We start from the raw sequence: 11,459 nt of genomic DNA on the forward strand, positions 1-11,459 counted from the left end.
CAGTGATTATTTCGGGGCCGGCGCTGCGTCGAGATCTTTAATGATGTCATCACGACAGCGTGGCGATTAACCAGCAGACAGAACAACGCTACGCCTCTCAGCGGCCTCTTCAAATAACACAACAGCAGGACGATCTCTTTATTTTCACTCGTGTTTATTTGAGTATAATGCACAGGAAAAAAGAGAGCAACATTCATTGAAGATTTTAGCCCCTCCCCATATTGTCCTTCTCTCTCTATGAATGGACAGCAATGTGAAAACAATGTAGGGAGTACCTGGTCATATTGACAGTGTGGTCGCTCCGCCCGGCCCCGTTCTGAAGCCCCGGACCCCCGCCTCGATCAGATTTCCCTTTCTTCTTTTGTTGTTGTTTTTGTTTTTCGTCCTCCCTAGATGCAGACACACCACCAGCATCTCCTGCGCTCCTTCATCTTTTTGTCCCCTGGCTTGCAAAATCTACTAACCCACCCCCACCACTTTCCCTTCTCTTTGCGGTCCTCCACGTCTTTGGGCTCAGCGGTTGTCGTTGCCCTGTTGGTCTTCTTTGCAGGAGGTACCGCTGGCGCTGGCTGGCTGCAGCTGCTCTCTTCTGATTGCTGGGGGTTCACCCTCCTGTGCTTCCTCTGCAGGCAGAGGCCTCTGTTCGAAGGCCGAACGATCTGAGGCACTTTTCGTTCTACAATCAGCTGCTTGTTGCGAGGGCGTTTTGATCTTATAAGAGCTGGTCCTGCAGCAGGAGCCTCTTCCATTTCCAGGGTTGGGCTCAGGAGGGATTTTTCCAGGTGTTATTTTCCTTTGATCCAGATCATCTTTGATCTTATAAGAGCTGGTCCTGCAGCAGGAGCCTCTTCCATTTCCAGGGTTGGGCTCAGGAGGGATTTTTCATGAGGTGTACTTTTCCTTTGATCCAGATCATCGGGGCACTTTGATCTTATAAGAGCTGGTCCTGCAGCAGGAGCCTCTTCCATTTCCAGGGTGGGATGCAGAAGGGATTTTTCATCAGATGTAATTTCACGTTGACCCTTCTGAAACTCCCTGATGGCTCGCTGGGTGGCATCATGAACGATTGCCGTAGCCAGAGCCCACAGCTCTGGTGACACGTCGTCTGGTATCTTCGTCATTTTGTAACTATTGAAAAAATGGGGGAAAAACAGCAAAACATTGACTTCAAAGGGAAGGTGGCTCTTTGATAATCAAGTCATGGGAGTGACATGCTAGCATCAAATCTGCACGGAACTTTAATAGAACCCCCCACAGCTCTGCAATGATAGGACTGAGACCTCCTTTTAAAAAAGAACAGAATTCAGATCTTGCAGTGAACATTCCGAGCAGGAATAGAAATCGGAAATGTTTTTTATTTGATTTATTTATTCATTCTTTAACCAGGAAAAAAAAGAGACCAATTTTCACATCCATGAAAATAAACACAAACTCATCACACATCCAATCTGGCATCATTCCTGGAACCTCCTTATTAAAACACATTGAATCTCAGTGATTATTATTATACACAGCATCCTAGTTCATATTGGATTCTAGCAGTGTTATTATTATACACAGCATCCTAGTTCATGTTGTATTCTAGCAGTGTTATTATTATACACAGCATCCTAGTTCATATTGTATTCTAGCAGTGTTATTATTATACACAGCATCCTAGTTCATATTGTATTCTAGCAGTGTTATTATACACAGCATCCTAGTTCATATTGTATTCTAGCTGTGTTATTATTTGCACTGACTGTAAACTGCACTGTGTTTCAATATGAAGCTTGCATTGTAACCCTGCGCTGCCCTGTAACACCTGTAACTCATCCTGGATAAATAAATAAATAATGATAATAATGACTTGCTTTGGGGTAGCGGCTCTGGTATGGCTTGATTAAACGCTCTGCATCAGAGATGTCATCGTCACCGGTCCCTGCAGTGAGAACAGAGACAGTGAGACAGGCTGGGTGCACAGTGAGACAGGTTGGGTGCACAGTGGCAGTGGTTGGCATGGGTGCTGCTGTGCTGTACTGTGCTGTCCCGGTCCTCACCCAGGATGAAGGTGAGGAAGGTGTAGTAACACAGCAGCAGCGTGGTACACAGCAGGGAGCGCAGGTTCAGAGAGGATGCTCCTTCGTGAAGCTGAGCTAGACCGTACTCCTGCAAGACAGGCAACACAATCCAGTGAGCTCTGGAAACAAATCACTGCCTGTGGCAGAGCAAAGCTCTGCCCTTTTTAAATTGGCAGGGATGGGGTTAATTTCCCCTACATGCCTGTGTTTATTATGTTCAGGTGGCTGGGGTTGATTAGATGATTAGTTTAATTAACAATCAATCAGTGCCCAGCCACCTGACATAAAAGGAGGCCTCTGCTTGCCATTAGGGAGAAGGGAGCTGAGGAAGCAGGTTGGTGATTGTTTGTGATTTTTGAAATTTTGATCCAGTGAAGGCATTGCCCAGCCTGGAAACCTTAATTTTGTAAGTTTTGTTTTGTTGTTTTTCTTTTTGTGTTTAAAGATTTTTATTTTACCCTTGTGCATGTTTATTTTTGTGTTTATTTATAATAAAAGTATTTTTTTTTTTAACTGCAGTCTGTCTCTGAGCCTCTATCCACTCGCCAGCCTGCCACATTGCCACTCCCCCACGCACACCAACAGCTGTCGCCTGTCAGTCTCCCACAGGAAAGTTTACCTTGTCCCCAGAAAACCCTGCAAACTCCAGCAGCTTCAAAATCCGAGGAGGGAAAAGCGACAGAGTCTGGAATAGAAAGGAAACAACCATTACACGACACGATCACATTATTATTATTATTATTATTATTATTGAGTCATTTAGCAGATGCTTTTATCCAAAGCGACTTCCAGAGACTAGGGGGGTGAACTCTGCATCATCAACAACTGCTGCTGCAGAGTCTCTTCCAATAGGACCTTGTTTGTTTGGCGTCTCGTCCGAAGGACGGAGCACAAGGAGGTTCAGTGACTTGCTCAGGGTCTCACACAGGGAGTCAGCGGCTGAGACGGGATCTGAACCTCCTGGTATCCAAGCCCCTTTCTCTATCTACCGGACCCCCCCAAGCCTCTTGTGAAGATGTCACTGCATAGACAATCCTGCATTAGGAGGTGCAGCAGCTGGCGATGTAAACAACCTGGACCTGCAACAAAGCCTACTCACCAGTTGGAAGGAGCCGATCCCCAGCGACACCCCCCCTTCCAGGTGGCTGTGGTTCGGTCCTTTGCTGAAGTCGCGAGCCTGGGTGAGCGGATGGAGCTCTCTGTAAGACAGGTGGGCCGGTAAGCAGCTCTGGTCTTACCCACTTCCACACAACTCGTTTTTTTTTGTTTTTCTCTGCAGTTCACCTACTTGTAAATCATGTAGCTGCTGCGCACTTTCATCCCTCCTTTGAGAAAACTCATCATACTTTCATCCTTCAACGAAAAAAACAACGGCAGATTTGCAACGCATCTCAGAGAGGGTCGCTTTTACTGCACTGCTTTTTAAAAATGTCATTTCATTCAGATTAGACTCTGCGCGCTCTCGTTTTGCAGTTTCTTTTACACGATGTTAGATGAAAGCTCTCAATCCTGTTCAGATCATTGTTTTTTAATGATGTCTCAATCTTTCAGCTCTGTTCTCACAGGCTGTCAGACTGTGTTGCTCTGTTTTACCTGCAGGAAAGTGAGGGCAGCTCTCTGAAGCAAACACTCTGCATAGCAAGTCTCAGCATGGAGCTCGTCTGGAAACAAAGACAGAGACCAGCGCAGCATTAAACTACAGGAAACCCACACTGTGTGCAATAATCACACACGCACACACGCTGCCCTTATCCAGGTATCTTATTGAAATGATCGGGCGCTCGTAGTAAAATATACCGTTGATATACAGCTCTGGCCCAGACTTTTGCACCACCCTATAAAACGAACTAATCCTGCTTCATAAAGTCGAACAAAAGCTGCTGAATAAGGTTAACATTAAATTACACTTATGAAAAACTGACATTTGGAAATCTAGCATCACTGTGCTGCTGTCATGGCTTCCGGGAAGTTTTGCAGTTTCTTTTACACGATGTTAGATGAAACTCTCCCGCTCATTGCAGCAGTGCGATCCACTGTGCTTTAACTGGGAGTTTAATAATCAGACACCCCTGGTCTAGTTACCTAGCTAATCAAACCACACTCCACAGCACTGAATAACTGAAAAAGCCATTTCACGCCAGACCTCTCGACACTTTCCCTTCATGTTCAAATTCATGTTGCCGCTTCATTAAAAGTGTTTGCCCTTGTTTAACTTTGCCCCTTGCACATGACAGCTTTGCAATTATTAATTTGATTAATAATTACACAGGGCTGGCTCAGTTCTATATACTGACGCTGTGAGAAGGGAGCCTCTCTGATAAACCCTTATTTGCATCTCGTTTAACCCAGTGCAAACAGAGAGGCCATTCCTGCCCTGTCACCTGAGTAAACAGGGCTGTGTCCTGGAGCAGCACAGACAGTTCTGCATCACCTAGAATTTTAGGATTGAGACATAATTAAAAATTATATATACATAATATATATATATATATATACACACACACACACATACACACAGCTCTGGAAAAAATTAAGAGACCACTGCAAAATGATCAGTTTCTCTGGTTTTACTATTTATAGGTATGTGTTTGGGTAAAATGAACATTTTTGTTTTGTTCTATAAACTACTGACAACATTTCTCCCAAATTCCAAATAAAAATATTGTAATTTAGAGCATTTCTTTGCAGAAAATGACAACTGGTCAAAATAACAAAAAAGATGCAGTGTTGTCAGACCTCGAATAATGCAAAGAAAATAAGTTCAGATTCATTTTTAAACAACACAATACTAATGTTTTAACTGAGGAAGAGTTCAGAAATCAATATTTGGTGGAATAATCCTGATTTTCAAGCACAGCTTTCATGCGTCTTGGCATGCTCTCCACTAGTCTTTCACATTGATGTTGGGTGACTTTATGCCACTCCTGGCGCAAAAATTCAAGCAGCTCGGCTTTGTTTGATGGCTTGTGACCATCCATCTTCCTCTTGATCACATTCCAGAGGTTTTCAATGGGGTTCAGGTCTGGAGATTGGGCTGGCCATGACAGGGTCTTGATCTGGTGGTCCTCCATCCACACCTTGATTGACCTGGCTGTGTGGCATGGAGCATTGTCCTGCTGGAAAAAACAATCCTCAGAGTTGGGGAACATTGTCAGAGCAGAAGGAAGCAAATTTTCTTAAAGGACAACTTTGTACTTGGCTTGACTCATGCCAAAGCTGCCCGATTCCAGTCTTGCTGAAGCACCCCCAGATCATCATCGATCCTCCACCACATTTCACAGTGGGTGCGAGACAATGTGGCTTGTAGGCCTCTCCAGGTCTCCATCTAACCATTAGACGACCAGGTGTTGGGCAAAGCTGAAAATTGGACTCATCTGGGGGTGCTTCAGCAAGGCTGGAATCGGGCAGATTTGTCTTTGTGAAGGGTGCATGAATCAAGCCAAGTACAAGGTTGTCTTGGAAGAAAACATGCTTCCTTCTGCTCTGAAAATGTTCCCCAACTCTGAGGATTGGTTTTTCCAGCAGGCAAGGTTTCAGGCAAGGCGTGATGGCACTCACTGGGGTCGCGGTTTATCCAGACTCTCCTCAAACTTGTTGTTGAGAAAGTGATCCAGAGCCTCCATGCACTCCTTCAAGCATGTCTCCAGGTCTGCAGGGGCGCTGAGGACAGAAACACAGAATAAACACTGAGATCATAGGAACTGGAGGAAACACCGAACAAACACTGAGATCATAGGAACTGGAGGAAACACCGAACACACACTGAGATCATAGGAACTGGAGGAAACACCGAACAAACACTGAGATCATAGGAACTGGAGGAAACACCGAACAAACACTGAGATCATAGGAACTGGAGGAAACACCGAACAAACACTGAGATCATAGGAACTGGAGGAAACACCGAACACACACTGAGATCATAGGAACTGGAGGAAACACCGAACACACACTGAGATCATAGGAACTGGAGGAAACACCGAACACACACTGAGATCATAGGAACTGGAGGAAACACCGAACAAACACTGAGATCATAGGAACTGGAGGAAACACCGAACACACACTGAGATCATAGGAACTGGAGGAAACACCGAACACACACTGAGATCATAGGAACTGGAGGAAACACCGAACACACACTGAGATCATAGGAACTGGAGGAAACACCGAACACACACTGAGATCATAGGAACTGGAGGAAACACCGAACAACACTGAGATCATAGGAACTGGAGGAAACACCGAACACACACTGAGATCATAGGAACTGGAGGAAACACCGAACACACACTGAGATCATAGGAACTGGAGGAAACACCGAACACACACTGAGATCATAGGAACTGGAGGAAACACCGAACACACACTGAGATCATAGGAACTGGAGGAAACACCGAACAAACACTGAGATCATAGGAACTGGAGGAAACACCGAACACACACTGAGATCATAGGAACTGGAGGAAACACCGAACAAACACTGAGATCATAGGAACTGGAGGAAACACCGAACACACACTGAGATCATAGGAACTGGAGGAAACACCGAACACACACTGAGATCATAGGAACTGGAGGAAACACCGAACACACACTGAGATCATAGGAACTGGAGGAAACACCGAACACACACTGAGATCATAGGAACTGGAGGAAACACCGAACAAACACTGAGATCATAGGAACTGGAGGAAACACCGAACAAACACTGAGATCATAGGAACTGGAGGAAACACCGAACACACACTGAGATCATAGGAACTGGAGGAAACACCGAACAAACACTGAGATCATAGGAACTGGAGGAAACACCGAACACACACTGAGATCATAGGAACTGGAGGAAAGCAGAGCCCCAGTCCAGTTCTCCCAATCCAGCTATCCACAATACAAAATCACTTTGTAATTGACCAGCACCACCACACCACGGTACTCAGCCCCCTGTCACACTGGGGCTGCATTCTTTTGTGTTACGATGGCTTTTTCACTTGTGTGATCCTCTGTGTCAATCTCATTTAAACATCCTCGAAGCAGTGCGGCCCAGGGCTGCTGTGGGGTCAGTTTCATTGCCAGGCAGCGCACGCCACACCCGTCTTAAACACAGAGCAGAATCGCTGCCACACCTCCCACCCACACAGTGCAAGCACCTCCCACTGATCCACCCCAGAGACAAACAGGGGGCTTAAACACGCAGGCCTGCGCTTTAACACTCCCAGCGACTGCGTTTCATGGGCAAGCTGAAAACAGGGTTCATTTTCTCTGTGTGTCATATTTTGGGTGTTGATATCTGCAGTTGTAATGATGTTATCGCATTGTGACGTCATTTCAAGCCAATGGCAGCCATTATAAAAACTGCAACGTGATTAAAAAAAAAAAAAAAAAAAAAAAAAAAAAAAAACATGGCTGCGGCTGGTTGGTTGAATGACATCGCATGCAGTGACATCATCAAAACTTTACAGGCTGCAATTGGTTAGATGAAGTGGCATCACAATGCTTTGGCATCATCACTGAACGCTGGCATACCTTGGCAACGGCAGTGTTGATAGGAGTTGAAGTAAATGAAGAGGTAAGACATGTTTATCTGTTTCTGCTGTTAACGGTTTGAAAATATATTATAATTTAATAATAAACACTTAAAATAAATTATAATTTAATGATAGACATTTAAAATATTATAGTTTAATAACAGACATTTAAAATATATTATAATTTAACAATAAACACTTAAAATATATTATATTTTAATAACAGACATTTAAAATATATTATAATTTAATGATAGTTGTTTAAAATATATTATATTTTAACAACAGACATTTAAAATATATTATAATTTAATGATAGACATTTAGAGTGTCGTTCTAAGATATAAAAAATTAAGGCTATATTTTTAAGTATATATTTTTCAAGTTAATCTTGAAAGTAAAGATTTTGCTGTTATATTAAGGCTGTAAATGTTGATCAGTTTCTATTGTAATCCATAGCGTGGTGTAAATGTTCTGTTTCATGTTTTGTGCAGATTTCGCATTTCATTTTTATATTTTTTTTTAAATCTTGCTGCATTGTAAACCACAGCTCTGTACAGAAAACGTTTTCAAAATATAAAAATGAAAAGTGAAGATGACAGTAAATCAGAAAGCAAACCGTCTTTTTTCTTGGAAAATATTCAGCTGAAACAGTAAAGGAGTGTCCAGACAAACCATCTAAACTCCTGTTCAAATAAACACTGATTTTCAGCGTTAGTTGTATTAACTGCAAAACGATTCACTATTCAAAATGATATTTGAGATATTGGGAATGTTTCCATATCTGCAGTTCTGATGATGATGTCACCGCATTGTGATGTCATTTCATTGCCAGGCAGCGCACGCCACACCCGTCTTAAACACAGAGCAGAATCGCTGCCACACCTCCCACCCACACAGAGCAACCACCTCCCACTGATCCACCCCAGAGACAAACAGGGGGCTTAAACACGCAGGCCTGCGCTTTAACACTCCCAGCGACTGCGTTTCATGGGCAAGCTGAAAACAGGGTTCATTTTCTCTGTGTGTCATATTTTGGGTGTTGATATCTGCAGTTGTGATGATGTCACCGCATTGTGATGTCATTTCAAGCCATTTAAATAAAAAAAAAAAAAAAATGGCTGCGGCTGGTTGGTTGAATGACATCGCATGCAGTGACATCATCAAAACTTTACAGGCTGCAATTGGTTAGATGAAGTGGCATCACAATGCTTTGACATCATCACTGAACGCTGGCATACCTTGGCAACGGCAGTGTTGATAGGAGTTGAAGTAAATGAAGAGGTAAGACATGTTTATCTGTTTCTGCTGTTAACGGTTTGAAAATATATTATAATTTAATAATAAACACTTAAAATAAATTATAATTTAATGATAGACATTTAAAATATTATAGTTTAATAACAGACATTTAAAATATATTATAATTTAACAATAAACACTTAAAATATATTATAATTTAATAACAGACATTTAAAATATATTATAATTTAATGATAGTTGTTTAAAATATATTATATTTTAACAACAGACATTTAAAATATCTTATAATTTAATGATAGACATTTAGAGTGTCGTTCTAAGATATAAAAAATTAAGGCTATATTTTTAAGTATATATTTTTCAAGTTAATCTTGAAAGTAAAGATTTTGCTGTTATATTAAGGCTGTAAATGTTGATCAGTTTCTATTGTAATCCATAGCGTGGTGTAAATGTTCTGTTTCATGTTTTGTGCAGATTTCACATTTCATTTTTATATATTTTTTTAAATCTTGCTGCATTGTAAACCACAGCTCTGTACAGAAAACGTTTTCAAAATATAAAAATGAAAAGTGAAGATGACAGTAAACCAGAAAGCAAACCGTCTTTTTTCTTGGAAAATATTCAGCTGAAACAGTAAAGGAGTGTCCAGACAAACCATCTAAACTCCTGTTCAAATAAACACTGATTTTCAGCGTTAGTTGTATTAACTGCAAAACGATTCACTATTCAAAATGATATTTGAGATATTTGGAATGTTTCCATATCTGCAGTTCTGATGATGATGTCACCGCATTGTGATGTCATTTCATTGCCAGGCAGCGCACGCCACACCCGTCTTAAACACAGAGCAGAATCGCTGCCACACCTCTCACCCACACAGAGCAACCACCTCCCACTGATCCACCCCAGAGACAAACAGGGGGCTTAAACACGCAGGCCTGCGCTTTAACACTCCCAGCGACTGCGTTTCATGGGCAAGCTGAAAACAGGGTTCATTTTCTCTGTGTGTCATATTTTGGGTGTTGATATCTGCAGTTGTGATGATGTCACCGCATTGTGATGTCATTCAAGCCATTTAAATAAAAATGCAACGTGATAAAGAAGCAAAACAAAACAAAAATGGCTGCGGCTGGTTGGTTGAATGACATTGCATGCAGTGACATCATCAAAACTTCACAGACTGCAATTGTAAAGATGAAGTGGCATCACAATGCTTTGCATCAGGGTGTGTGTGTGTCCCTTGTTAAAGATGCAGTGATGGTGCTGGGGTGTGTGTGTCCCTTGTTAAAGATGCAGTGATGGTGCAGGGGTGTGTGTGTCCCTTGTTAAAGATGCAGTGATGGTGCAGGGGTGTGTGTGTCCCTTGTTAAAGATGCAGTGATGGTGCAGGGGTGTGTGTGTCCCTTGTTAAAGATGCAGTGATGGTGCAGGGGTGTGTGTGTCCCTTGTTAAAGATGCAGTGATGGTGCAGGGGTGTGTGTGTCCCTTGTTAAAGATGCAGTGATGGTGCAGGGGTGTGTGTGTCCCTTGTTAAAGATGCAGTGATGGTGCAGGGGTGTGTGTGTCCCTTGTTAAAGATGCAGTGATGGTGCAGGGGTGTGTGTGGGGTGTGTGTGTGTGTTGTTAAAGATGCAGTGATGGTGCAGTGGGTCCCTTGTTAAAGATGCAGTGATGGTGCTGGGGTGTGTGTGTCCCTTGTTAAAGATGCAGTGATGGTGCAGGGGTGTGTGTGTGTCCCTTGTTAAAGATGCAGTGATGGTGCAGGGGTGTGTGTGTCCCTTGTTAAAGATGCAGTGATGGTGCAGGGGTGTGTGTGTCCCTTGTTAAAGATGCAGTGATGGTGCAGGGGTGTGTGTGTCCCTTGTTAAAGATGCAGTGATGGTGCAGGGGTGTGTGTGTCCCTTGTTAAAGATGCAGTGATGGTGCAGGGGTGTGTGTGTCCCTTGTTAAAGATGCAGTGATGGTGCAGGGGTGTGTGTGTCCCTTGTTAAAGATGCAGTGATGGTGCAGGGGTGTGTGTGTCCCTTGTTAAAGATGCAGTGATGGTGCAGGGGTGTGTGTGTCCCTTGTTAAAGATGCAGTGATGGTGCAGGGGTGTGTGTGTCCCTTGTTAAAGATGCAGTGATGGTGCAGGGGTGTGTGTGTCCCTTGTTAAAGATGCAGTGATGGTGCAGGGGTGTGTGTGTCCCTTGTTAAAGATGCAGTGATGGTGCAGGGGTGTGTGTGTCCCTTTGTTAAAGATGCAGTGATGGTGCAGGGGTGTGTGTGTCCCTTGTTAAAGATGCAGTGATGGTGCAGGGGTGTGTGTGTCCCTTGTTAAAGATGCAGTGATGGTGCAGGGGTGTGTGTGTCCCTTGTTAAAGATGCAGTGATGGTGCAGGGGTGTGTGTGTCCCTTGTTAAAGATGCAGTGATGGTGCAGGGGTGTGTGTGTCCCTTGTTAAAGATGCAGTGATGGTGCAGGGTGTGTGTGTGTCCCTTGTTAAAGATGCAGTGATGGTGCAGGGGTGTGTGTGTCCCTTGTTAAAGATGCAGTGATGGTGCAGGGGTGTGTGTGTCCCTTGTTAAAGATGCAGTGATGGTGCAGGGGGTGTGTGTGTTGTCAGGGG

At 43.3% G+C, this 11,459-nt stretch overlaps 1 long non-coding RNA gene across 1 annotated transcript; it reads right to left on the bottom strand.

The window, feature by feature from the left end:
* Positions 1-3,170: 3,170 nt before the first annotated feature.
* LOC121304553 lies at positions 3,171-3,717 on the bottom strand. Its single transcript, XR_005947974.1, has 3 exons — positions 3,654-3,717; positions 3,349-3,413; positions 3,171-3,259 (listed from the first exon to the last, which is right to left on the bottom strand). It is a non-coding gene; the product is annotated as an uncharacterized LOC121304553 (long non-coding RNA).
* Positions 3,718-11,459: the final 7,742 nt, after the last annotated feature.

This window comes from Polyodon spathula, chromosome 38, assembly GCF_017654505.1.
Source record: "Polyodon spathula isolate WHYD16114869_AA chromosome 38, ASM1765450v1, whole genome shotgun sequence".
NCBI lineage: Eukaryota > Metazoa > Chordata > Actinopteri > Acipenseriformes > Polyodontidae > Polyodon > Polyodon spathula.